At 42.3% G+C, this 13,792-nt stretch overlaps 1 pseudogene across 1 annotated transcript in view; it reads right to left on the reverse strand.

Moving 5' to 3' along the window:
* Positions 1 to 6,652: 6,652 nt before the first annotated feature.
* Positions 6,653 to 13,792, reverse strand: part of LOC124031870 — a 28,309-nt pseudogene continuing 21,169 nt past the window's right edge. The window contains exons 2-4 of the transcript XR_006838177.1: positions 10,373 to 10,521; positions 9,993 to 10,127; positions 6,653 to 9,711 (exon numbers count right to left, since the gene is read on the reverse strand). The product of XR_006838177.1 is annotated as an EF-hand domain-containing protein D2-like (transcript). The remainder of the gene's footprint in view (positions 9,712 to 9,992; positions 10,128 to 10,372; positions 10,522 to 13,792) is intronic.

A 13,792-nucleotide genomic window follows, 5' to 3' on the forward strand; every position in this document is an offset into this window, starting at 1 on the left:
GCCAAAATTGTTGCAACCCCTATTACTAGCCTTTTCAAACTCTTTCGTATTGTCTGAGATCCCCAAAGATTGGAAAGCTGTCACGGTCACCCCCCTCTTCAAAGGGGGAGACACTCAAACCCAAACTGTTATAGACCTATATACAGTCGTGGCCAAAAGTTTTGAGAATGACACAAATATTAATTTTCACAAAGTCTGCAGCCTCAGTTTGTATGATGGCAATTTGCATATACTCCAGAATGTTATGAAGAGTGATCAGATGAATTGCAATTAATTGCAAAGTCCCTCTTTGCCATGCAAATGAATTGAATCTCCAAAAAACATTTCCACTGCATTTCAGCCCTGCCACAAAAGGACCAGCTGACATCATGTCAGCGATTCTCTCGTTAATACAGGTGTGAGTGTTGATGAGGACAAGGCTGGAGATCACTCTGTCATGCTGATTGAGTTTGAATAACAGACTGGAAGCTTCAAAAGGAGGGTGGTGCTTGGAATCATTGTTCTTCCTCTGTTTACCATGGTTACCTGCAATGGAACAAGTGCCGTCATCATTGCTTTGCACAAGAAGGGCTTCACAGGCAAGGATATTGCTACCAGTAAGATTGTACCTAAATCAACCATTTATCGGCTCATCAAGAACTTCAAGGAGAGCCCCATATACTACCCACCACTGCGACCTGTATGTTCTCATTGGCTGGCCCTCACTACATATTCATCGCCAAACCTACTGGTTCCAGGTCATCTATAATAATAAGACTTTGCTTGGTAAAGCCTCGCCTTGTGTCAGCTCACTGGTCACCACAGCAACACCCACCTGTAGCATACGCTCCAACAGGTATATTTCACTGGCCATCCCCAAAGCCAACACTTCCTTTGGCCGCCTTTCCTTACATTTCTCTGCTGCCAATGACTGGAACAAATTGCAAAAATCACTGAAGCTGGAGAGCGGTTGTGAAGAAGGATTCAGGGTACCCAAGAAAGTCCAGCAAGTGCCAGGACCGTCTCCTAAAGTTGATTCAGCTGCGGGATTGGGGCACCACCAGTACAGAGCTTGCTCAGGAATGGCAGCACGCAGGTGTGAGTGCATCTCCACACACAGTGAGGCGAAGACTTTTGGAGGATGGCCTGGTGTCAAGAACGGCAGCAAAGAAGCCACTTCTCTCCAGGAAAAACATCAGTGACAGATTGATATTCAACAAAAGGTACAGGGATTGGACTACTGAGGACTGGGGTAAAGTCATTTTCTCTGATTAATCACCTTTCCGATTGTTTGGAGCATCCGGAAAAAAACTTGTCCGGAGAAGATAAGGTGAGCGCTACCATTAGTCCTGTGTCATGCCAACAGTAAAGCATCCTGAGACCATTCATGTGTGGGGTTTCTTCTCAGCCAAGGGAGAGGGCTCACTGACAATTTTGCCTAAGAACACAGCCATGAATAAAGAATGGTACCAACACGTCCTCCGAGAGCAACCTCTCCCAACCATCCAGGAACTGTTTGGTGACGAACAATGCCTTTTCCAGCATGATGGAGCACCTTGCCATAAGGCAAAAGTGATAACTAAGTGGCTCGGAGAACAAAACATTGATATTTTGGGTCCATGGCCAGGAAACACCCCAGACCTTAATCCCATTGAGAACTTTTGGTCGATCCTCAAAAGGCTGGTGGACCAACAAAACCCCACAAATTCTGACAAACTCCAAGCATTGATTATGCAAGAATGGGCTGCCATCAGTCAGGATATGGCCCAGAAGTTAATTGACAGCATGCCAGGGCAGATTGCAGAGGTCTTGAAAAAGAAGGGTCAACACTGCAAATATTGACTCTTTGTATCAACTTCATGCAATTGTAGATAAAAGCCTTTGACACTTATGAAATGCTTGTAATTATACTTCAGTATCCCATAGTAACATCTGACAAAAAAATCTAAAGACACTGAAGCAGCAAACTTTGTGGAAATTAATATTTGTGTCATTCTCAAAACTTTTGGCCACGACTGTACATCCTGCCCTGCCCTTCTAAAATATGTGAAAGCCAAGTTAACAAACAGATCACCGACCATTTCGAATCCCACCGTACCTTCTCCACTATGCAATCTGGTTTCCGAGCTGGTCATGGGTGCACCTCAGCTACGCTCAAGGTCGTAAACAATATCATAACAGCCATCGATAAAAGACAGTACTGTGCACCTGTCTTCATCGCCCTGGCCAAGGCTTTGGACTCTGTCAATCACCGCATTCTTTTCGGCAGACTCAATAGCCTTGGTTTCTCAAATAACTGCCTCGCCAACTACTTCTCAGATAGAGTTCAGTGTGTCAAATCGGAGGGCAGGTTGTCCGGACCTCTGGCAGTCTCTATGGGGGTGCCACAGGGTTAAATTCTCGGGCTGATTTTCTCTGTATATATCAATGATGACGCTCTTGCTGCTGGTGATTCTCTGATCCACCTCCACGCAGACAACACCATTCTGTATACATCTGGCCCTTCTTTGGACACTATGTTAACAAACCTCCAAACGAGCTTCAATGCCATACAACACTCCTTCCATGGCCTCCAACTGCTTTTAAATGCTAATAAAACTAAATGAATGCTCTTCAACCGATTGCTGCCCGCACCCGCCAGCCTGACTACTATCACTACTCTGGACGGTTCTGACTTAGAATATCTGGACAACTACAAATACCTAGATGTCAGGTTACACTGTAAGCTCTCCTTCCAGACTCACATTAAAGATCTTCAATCCAAAATTAAATCTAGAATCTGCTTCCTATTTCGCAACAAAGCCTACTTCATTCATGCTGCCAAATATACCCTTGTAAAACTGACTATCCTGCCGATCCTTGACTTCGGCTATATCATTTACAAAATATCCTCCAACACTCTACTCAGCAAATTGGATGTAGTCTATCACAGTGCCATTCATTTTGTCACCAAAGCCCCATATACTACCCACCACTGCGACCTGTATGTTCTCATTGGCTGGCCCTCGCTACATATTCGTCGCCAAACCTACTGGTTCCAGGTCATCTATAAGTCTTTGCTTGGTAAAGCCCCGCCTTGTGTCAGCTCATTGGTCACCACAGCAACACCCACCCGTAGCACACGCTCCAGCAGGTATATTTCACTGGCCATCCCCAAAGCCAACACTTCCTTTGGCTGCCTTTCCTTACATTTATCTGCTGCCAATGACTGGAACGAATTGCAAAAATCACTGAAGCTGGAGACATATCTCCCCCTCTAACTTTAAGTATCAGCTGTCAGAGCAGCTTACTGATCACTGTACCTGTATACAGTCCATCTGTAAATAGCACACCCAACTACCTCATCCCCATATTGTTATTTATCTTCTTGCTCTTTTGCACCCCAGTATCTCTACTTGCACATCATCATCTGCACATCTATCACTCCAGTGCTAATGCTAAATTGTAATTATTTTGCTTATTTATTGCCTTACCTCCCTACTCTTCTACATTTGCACACACTGTACATAGATTTTTTCAATTGTGTTATTGACTGTTTGTTTACGTGTAACTCTGTTGTTTTTGTTGCACTGCTTTGCTTTATCTTTGCCAGGTCACAGTTGTAAAGAAAGAAATTGTTCTCAACTGGCCTACCTGGTTAAATAAAGGTGAAATAAAATATAACAAATGTATTAAAAAAAAGATGTAGAAATAGTATCGGGAAAAACTGACCTCTGTTGTTGTGGTAGTGGGTGTGTGAATGGGCGTTGTGGTTAAGCGTTCTGGTCCTGAGGCCAAGGTTGGGCGTTCTCGGGAGGGCCGGAGGGTGGGGGGGCACGTTGGGGCTATTGCGGGGAGACGGGGCGCTGTTGGACATCTTGGCCAGGGGGCTGTGGGTCAGGTCAGCGGCTCTGGTGTAGCAGTGGGGGTCGGCGCTTGCAAGGTGGGGTGGGTCCGTGGACACTGCTCTCAGGGTGCACACAGGCTTGAGGGAGGACAGCACCTGAGATTTTGCTCGCAGCCACAGCTCCTGCTGCATGCTGGGACCCTGCGGGAGGTCCGTTTGGGGGAGGGATGATGATAGGTGGTTGCAGAGAGGAGAGACAGATTGAAATGATAGAAGGGGAGAGGAGATAGGGTAACCCTAAAGCGGAAATCAATAATTCATTCAATCTAGTGGGCAAATGCATTACCCATTCAAATGGATGGTTAGGAAAGAAGGACAACATTGACACTGAAATGACTGTGATGAATGTGATATGACAATATTTGCATCAACTTGTTGAATCAACGTTGTTTCCACGTCATAAAAAATACAATAATAATCTATGTGATGACGTTGAATCAACATGGAAAACTGATTGGTTTTGCAAAAAGTCATAAAATAATAGATTTCTTTTTTTTCACACAACTTTGCCTCGCTGACAACATTTATATTGGGTCTGCTAATACAGGACTAGTAAAGGCCCAGTGCACTACTTGTTTTTTTTGTTACTAAATGTATTTGAGTGTTTACCAGAATTTGTAACCTCCATCTGATAATTATCTGTACAAAACAGGTAATCTGATAATACTTTATGGATTATAAAAATACTTGAAATATGTTTTAGTTTATTTTAATATTTTGAAAATGGAACTTATTTCTATGTGAAAACTGAAATTAATTCCTTTTCCATTTTAGTAAATACTCTTATCCAGAGCAACTAACAGTAGTGAGTGCATACATTTTCATACTTTTACATACTGGTCCCACATGGGAATCAAACTCACAACCCTAACATTGCAAGTGCCATGCTCTACCAACTGAGCCACATCATCACATCAGATCATAACAAACCACTGGATGTACTCAATTACTGTATTGTGCATTTTCTTTCTTCGTTGTGATGGAAAGTCTACAGGTACAAATCGAGATTACCAGTATGTCCAGTACAGTAATGTACATTTACATTGGTTTGTAAGGAGGGTAAATTAATATCGCACAAAGTGGTTGTTTTCCACATTATTTGATCAAGAAAAATATTTATTTTTATGTGGATTTTTTGTGTCTTTGCCTATAACTGCACATTTTGATGTATATGTTTGAGCAGGGGCGCAACTTTGGTTTTAGAAGTGGGGGGGGACATAATATTTTTTTTATCCAGTCAGATAAACACTCCAAACAGCCTACACGATCGCTCTGAGGTGTCCGCATGGTCCTAAAGCATTCTGTTGCCTAGTTTTGTATCACATTCCAATTATAAAATTGGGGGGGATAAAATGCAATTTCAGAATGTGGTCCCCAGTGAAAGTTGCAGTCCTGTGTTTGAGGGCAGGGTGGTGTTCTTTCTGGATTCCATTAATGACAACAGAGAAAGGGGCAGGGCAACAGCTCGTACAATTCCAAATACTGAATCCTGCAAGATACTATTCTTAATTATACAACTACCTTTTTTTGCCAATGCAGATGCAGAATATTTTTTTGTTGTTGCCTGCCCTACAGATGTCTATATCAGCCACTAACAATAGTAAAGGCCCAGTGCACTACTTTGATTTTTTTTAGGGGGTGCCTTACTTCCAGCAGATATGTATTTTCTGTTGATTTCACTTTTGTGAATCTAAACTAGACTTTGAAATGATATCTGTGCCCAGTGGGAGAAATCAAATATATTGAGTCAGTGAGTGAGGATTTAGATCCATTTACACAACTATCAATTGTAAAAATACACTATCTATCTATCTATCTATATATATATATATATAGATATATATTCTAAGCCTGATCACAACTGGCTGCCAACATCAACATCTCAATTCAAAATGCAAGGACAGTTGACTATAGTACAATGCATAGTCGCTCTGGATAAGAGCGTCTGCTAAATGACTTAAATGTAATGTAAATGTATACATTTGTCAAACCTGCAAGAATTTTGTTTTATAGATTTAACAATTGTAGGTATTTTGGTAAACATTCTGAACATAGCGACAGAGTAATCACTCAGTAAGTAAATGTATTTTGTATACAAAAGGTAAAGTAATGGGTTATGAAATAAATACTATACACAAACATGACTTTCAACCCATTGCAGGACTGCTTTTCCAACACTTTCTAGTTTTAACAATTTGTTGTATCCGTGGCCATTTTTAGCATTTGCTTGAATTTACAACAAACCTGGATTACACACCAATGACTTAACAAAGACGGACCATAACTTGTGCACAAGTTCCTATAACGAACTATTCTAGAAAGAGGCTGAATTGTTCATTCCCACCTACCTGAACTGTGCAACTGCTTCATGAAGAAGCTCTCGTCTGAAAACAGTAACCATCACCTCTACCTGATTGACAACGATACTGTTGTGTGCAGTCACCGGAGAGCAGTGGACATGCTACTCTCATTTCCCAAGCTGTCCTCAAAACTGCACATCCTCATTATCGACACACGAGGGCACAGTTTCACTCAAGCTATGGTTAGAATAAAACAATGACAGACAATTAAACATTTGGAAGGGTAAAGGCTGTGACATGACCAGTGTTAAGCATTTTTACAGTGGAAATGAAACATTTGTCCACTCTAAAATCCACTGTAACAGTGAAGATGGCAGATCACGATGTCAAATTCAAAGGTGAGTTCCATCTCACGGGACTAGAGAAGCAAGTCATACACTGATGAGAAACAAAGTGAAAGTAACACAAGTAACAGAGTTTCAAATGGTGTTTTTTAGTGTGTTTTTTTTTTTATTGCCACAAGAATAATCATACATTTTAGTAAGAAAATTTAAAATAAAAAGGTGTATTATAGAACAGCCACATTTTATCAGCCTACAAGACAATTCAATAACTTTCATCACAATGTAAAACAGACGAATTTTGATGATGCCTGCAGGTAAAATGACAAACAAAGGATCTGGAAAAATGGAACCTTGAAAAAAGTAGAACAGATCAAAGCGACAGACAAAAACCTGGTGAAAAATATTCAAATAGCCAAACAACTCCAACTTTTGTCCGCTTATTTCCTTATAATGATACCTTTTCAAACCGAGGCTGGGTCTTAACAGGAAGCCTTTGAAGATGGACAATTAATGTCAGCGACACAGAAGCAAGTAGATGTTTCCCATTCCTATGGTTACATCACGCCTGCTGCATTATCAGTACCGCCCAAAAAGAGAGGAGCTAACGTATGGTACATTGTAGCATTACTTTACTATAGTGTACCCTGAGCGTCGCCAGTTCATCATGCTAAATCTAAATCTCATATCACATGGTCAATAGAATGATTTCTCAAGTGTTATAAAGACAACAGTGGAATGGTAGGTTGACAAAAAACAACATTTGGCACAATTTCCCCTGGTAATGATGAAGACAGAAATCAAGAGGAATGAAAAAGAAGAGGAGGAATGACAAGAGAAAATGACAGAAACAAGTGTGGACTTCACGGTGTTTGTTCGCACTCGACACCCAATCTCTGCTCGCTGCCACTGCACCCTGGCCTGGTCCCAGAACTGTTTAAAGTGTATTAGCCAACTCTTTGTGAAGTTTAACCAATTTATGCTGATCTGGGACCAGGCTTATTGCACCCCACTCTCACATCGTCAGAACAGGGTGAAGGTACATCCGAAGGAGTAGTGACGTAGTGCAAGAATGCATCTTGGGATCACATCTGTAGTCTAGTTTTCACAGGACAAAATAGGACAGGGAGCATGGACAGACCTGCATGTCCTAATGGACTGTGGAAGAAACCTACAGGTTCTCACTATTGACATTTGACACAGAATCACTGTTCACAAACTAGGCTCCACATCAGAAAATAAACCTCTTCTTAAAATCACTCACAGAATTACAACTGGCCAATCGCCCATCACCAGGAAGTGTAGTAACCAGTGAACACACTTTTTTTTCCCCTTTTTTACCAGGAGACCCGCTTGTGTACAACACCCATAATGCAGAACATTTCACAGAACCCCTCACCATACAAAACTAAAAGCATTTTTTTTTTAAATGTATATTGTCATGAAAAAATATTGTATTCTTTACATACAACCTCTGTTGTACTGTGATGTGCTGCCAGATATCACCCGTTGATACCCTTTAATAACACTACGTTGGAAGCTCGCATACTTATGCTGAAAACTTACAACCATTTCCCTCATTTTATGTTAAACTCCCATTTGGGTCCTTTTTAAAAGTAGATGGTTGAGTTAAATGCATTACATTTCCTGGAAGGAATGATATGACCAAAGACTACTTTCTACCCCTGTCCAATAAATTATTAGAATTTAGTCTGTTTAATAAAGCTACAGCTGCGTTTGCATTAAACAAGGTTTAATTTAAGCATATCAAAGCTCTGTAAGTCAACCCTTTGAAAAGGCCAAATTGATTGCATATCTCAAACTATGTTCCAAAACGATGATAGCCATTTACTATACTACAGAGCATTAGAATGCCACACACTTTATATTGCAACCTCTGTCTATAGGTCAAAGGTGAAGGTATACATCACTACAGACAGCATATTTTCACCTCAGAGTATTGCCATGTGCTCAAAGGGTTGGTTGCTTTGAGCAAACATTTATTTGATGTCAAGTGCATAAATTGACTTAGTTTCAAGCCATAAGCAAAGCTTTGACAATATGGGATTGTTGGATACTGACAAGTCACAAGCAAGGCTCATGCAGTAAAACCAAGCAGGGGCGAGTGGTCGACCATTGTTACAGAACACCAAGTCCTCTAGTAGCCCTGTATGTGTTGGTTATGCAAGAAATCTAGCTGTCAATTGTCCTCAAAAACCAGGCTAAACAGAAGAATCAACAAACATACACAGGGGTACCCCAGGACCAGGTAAATGGAAGAAAGGTTCTCCGCCACCATTTGTACCCCCCCCCCCCCCCGGATCTACTCTTCTAGAATGTGATTGAAGGTCTGGAAATAAGTGTGCACAGATTGCCTCACACCATAGATCAGACACTTGTGCCTTTGAGAAGACTTCCTACAGGAAATGACATGTGTAGCTCAAAATCGTCACTGGTACCAAGTAACACAATGGATTGGATAAGACCTCTTCAGAACACACGCTCACAATTCCGATTCACTGGAATCAATGGTAAGTAAATAACGTTCGGTTAAAATGCAATCCTAATTTTTCACAACATCACTAAAAATGCATTCCTAATTTTTAATTCACATTTCCTCAGTCACTACAGAAACCACAGAGCTAAAATCCAGACCTACGCTAGTAGCACATAATCGTATAATGTACAGGAGAGACATTGCATCACAGATCTATTCTCATCATGTATCCAATCCATTGCATCTTCATTGCTGGCATGGCTATGGCCTAAAATCAGTGCCGGACTTAGAGGAGCAACGGAATATTTGTCTACCCAACATGACAAGAAGAGTAAAACGGTCTCTGCACAACCCTGAATGTGTAGTTCTTTAGTTACTTGTCAGGTCAAATCAAATGGGGAATCAGCAGAATAGAACTGCTCCTCTCTCAGGGACAGGGACTAACCCTGGACAGACTACCAGCGCCTTGCATATGATGACCAGATTTCAAAATGGAGGCAGAAAAATCACCGGGACACTTAAAGGACAGACAGACAGACAGTGGAGGTGGGACAGTAGGGGCTGAGGAAGAGGTGGTCATTTGAAGGCCGACTGGAGGTTCTTGAAGGCGGCTTGCCTCTGCTTCTTCTCCTCCGCTTGCTTCTTCTTCTCCTCTTGCTCCTGCCGGATCTCCGCCTCAAATTGGCTGCCCGCGTTGACAGCCGCCACCTGTCGAAGGGAGAAGATGTCTTACCACTGCTCCATTGTTCTCCTACCCTTCATGTCATCTCATAGGCCTACAAACATCACTAATCAACAGACGTCTCAAGTCAGATCAATAAAGTGGCTGTGATTCTTGATTATTTATTGAAAAGAATCAAAGTGAATAAAACGGCAGACAGAGGGAGAAACCGTGTAGAAGAGCCATGAGAATGGGATTTTCTCTCATGCTTGTGCTGAGGGCGGTGCACAACCAACCTCAGACACGGAGCATCAGAACTTGAACTCACTTTGGCTTCAAAGAAGGTCTTGGCTCCCTTCACTCCCTCAGTGGACACGTCAATCTCTGATAGCCGAGCCAGAACACTGAGACCGCTGTCCTCCGCTAGTTCCCCTGCTGCAGACTTCCTGAAGATCAGGAGGAACTGGAGAGAAGGATGTGTTCACTGATCAATATTATATTTGATTGTATGTATGTATGCAAAAAAAACATGCATACAGCAAATTGATTCCAGCAAAATGACCACAAAAAAAAACAATCACTAGACTTCATACAACCTGACAGCTTGCACCACTCATTCATCTTCCACACAAATACAAGTGTTACAAGTTATAAGTTATAGTAGGAAGAGCGAGTGCTTGGTGCCATGCCGTTTCATTCTCGTCTCACCTCTCTGAAGCTCAGCTTGTTGTCCAGGTCCTCGTCCACCTCCTTAATCATGTTCTTCAGGCCCAGGTGGGTCTGTGGTGCCCCCCAGCTTCTCCATCATTAGCTTCAGCTCCATCAGGTCTATGAAGCCGTCCTTCCCCGCGTCGTACCTGAACAAATGCAGAGAGAAAGATGGGTTAGCCTTAGAGCAGTTAGCCTAGCATAGATTAAATGTGTTCAAGGACTTGTATGATTGCAGCTAGTAGTTTAAGATAAAAACGGGTCCCCGAAAATTGTGCACAACATCATTAATTTCATGTATGTTACAGCCTTTTTTCCTTTTTGCAATTCATATTATATGTTACGTATTTCTAAGTACTTCACTTAATTGAAGCACATTAACACATTGAGTATTATGCACTGGAATAAGAGTGGTTGATTCCAAATTGCTGTCAATAGATTCAAATAGATATTCATGGTTTGCGCGTCATGCTACAGATGACCACTTGAGGGGGGTAGAGCGTAATAAGAAAAATAGAGCGCCTTTCATGTTAATCTGACTGCTTCCTTCCCCGTAGCAATGCTAGGGGGTGGGGGGCCTAACTGAATATCCTTAATCCATAACAAGAAAAAAAATTATCTACTGGCTCATATGCAGATCTTGGCCACATTGTTAAAATCTTATTTCAACTTTGTGTTAACGGCCAGTGGTCAGCTCTGTCAGAGGAGTAGCCAACAGATCAGACCTGCTTGCTTCCAGCTGCACTAGGGTCGGACAACATTCCTTTGTGTAGTACGACACCGCGGAGATGGGGCAAGATATGGCTCGGAAAACATACCTCAATCCAGGGATGAGAAATGCGTTGTACACCAAATTGTCCCATTATCCTAACTGCTACACCAAGAAGATTTAATGACTGCCATTTCCGGCAGTCGTTCAACCTTCTCCAAAAAATTAAAAGGACATTGAATATCCTTTGGACCATGGTGCAGTTCTTAATTACACTTTGGATTGTGTATCAATACACCCAATCACTACAAATATTCAGGCACCCTTCCAAACTTAGTTACAGGAGAGGAACGAAACCACTCAGGGATTTCACCATGAGGCCAATAATGATTTTAAAACAGTTAGAGTTTAATGGTTGTGATATGACAAAACTGAGGATGGATCAACATTGTGGGTACTCCGCTATACTAACCTAAATGGCAGAGTGAAAGGAAGACTGTACAGAATTAAAATATTCTAAAACATTAATCCGGTTTACAATAAGGCACTAAAGTAAGATGGAAAAAAATTGGCAAAGAAATTAACTTTTGTTCTGAATACAAAGCATAGTTTGGGGCAAATCCAACAAGACATCACTGAGTACCACTCTTAATTTTCAAGCATGGTGGTGGCTGCATCATGTTATAGGTATGCTTGTCATCAGCAAGGACTAGGGAGTTTTGGGGAGGACAAAAAGAAACAAATGGAGCTAAGCACATGCAAAATTTGAGAAATTGTCTCAGTCTGCTTTCTAAAAAAAACACTTTCAGCATGTCAATTACCTCAAACACAAGGCCAAATATACACTGGAGTTGCTTAACCAAGCCATTGTACGTTCCTGAGTGGCCTAGTTACAGTTGACTTAAATGCTTTAAAATAAAAAGCAACACCTGAAAATGGTTGTCTAGTAATGATCAACAATCAATTTGACAGAGCATGAATAATTATTTTAAAGAAAGGGCAAATATTGTACAATCCAGATGTGCAAAGCTCTTAGGAGACTTACCCAAAGAGAGAGACCGTTGTAAATCACTGCCAAAGGTGACTAACAGGTGTTAAAATACTTACCCAAATCAAGATAACACTATTTTCCATTAATATATACACTGCTGAAAAAAATAAAGGGAACACTTAAAACAACAATGTAACTCCAAGTCAATCACACTACTGTGAAATCAAACTGTCCACTTAGGAAGCAACACTGATTGACAATAAATTTCACATGCTGTTGTGCAAATGGAATAGAGAATAGGTGGAAATTATAGGCAATAAGCAAGACACCTCCAATAAAGGAGTGGTCTGTGGTCACCACCTGCAGAACCACTTCTCAGTTCCTATGCTTCCTGGCTGATGTTTTGGTCACTTTTGAAAGCTGGCGGTGCTTTCACTCTAGTGGTAGCATGAGACGGAGTCTACAACCCACACAAGTGGCTCAGGTAGTGCAGCTCATCCAGGATGGAACATCAATTCGAGCTGTGGCAAGAAGGTTTGCTATGTCTGTCAGCGTAGTGTTCAGAGCATGGAGGCGCTACCAGGAGACAGGCCAGTACATCAGGAGACAGGGAGGAGGCCGTAGGAGGGCAACAGCCCAGCAGCAGGACCGCAACCTCCGCTTTTGTGCAAGGAGGAGCAGGAGGAGCACTGCAAAATGACCTCCAGCAGGCCACAAATGTGCATGTGTCTGCTCAAAAGGTCAGAAACAGACTCCATGAGGGTGGTATGAGGGCCCGACGTCCACATGTGGGGGTTGTGCTTACAGCCAAACACCGTGCAGGACGTTTGGTATTTGCCAGAGAACACCAAGGTTGGCAAATTCACCACTGGCGCCCTGTGCTCTTCACAGATGAAAGCAGGTTCACACTGAGCACATGTGACAGTCTGGAGACGCCGTGGAGAACGTTCTGCTGCCTGCAACATCCTCCAGCATGACCGGTTTGGCGGTGGGTCAGTCATGGTGTGGGGTGGCATTTCTTTGGGGGGGCCGCACAGCACTCCATGTGCTCGCCAGAGGTAGCCTGACTGCCATTAGGTACCGAGATGAGATCTTCAGACCCCTTGTGAGACCATATGCTGGTGCGGTTGGCCCTGGGTTCCTCCTAATGCAAGACAATGCTAGACCTCATGTGGCTGGAGTGTGTCAGCAGTTCCTGCAAGAAGAAGGCATTGATGCTATGGACTGGCCCGCCCGTTCCCCAGACCTGAATCCTATTGAGCACATCTGGGACATCATGTCTCACTCTATCCACCAACGCCACGTTGCACCAGACTGTCCAGGAGTTGGCGGATGCTTTAGTCCAGGTCTGGGAGGAGATCCCTCAGGAGACCATCCGCCACCTCATCAGGAGCATGCCCAGGCGTTGTAGGGAGGTCATACAGGCACGTGGAGGCCACATACACTACTGAGCCTCATTTTTTAAAGGACATTACATCAAAGTTGGATCAGCCTGTAGTGTGGTTTTCCACCTTCATTTTTAGTGGGACTTCAAATCCAGACCTCCATGGGTTGATAAATTTGATTTCCATTGATAATTTGTGATTTTGTTGTCAGCACATTCATAAAGAAAAAAGTATTTAATAAAAATATTTCATTCATTCAGACCTATGATTTGTTATTTTGGTGTTCCCTTTATTTTTTTTGAGCAGTGTATATTTTTTAAAGTTTTTTTATATAT

This window comes from Oncorhynchus gorbuscha, linkage group LG03, assembly GCF_021184085.1.
Source record: "Oncorhynchus gorbuscha isolate QuinsamMale2020 ecotype Even-year linkage group LG03, OgorEven_v1.0, whole genome shotgun sequence".
NCBI lineage: Eukaryota > Metazoa > Chordata > Actinopteri > Salmoniformes > Salmonidae > Oncorhynchus > Oncorhynchus gorbuscha.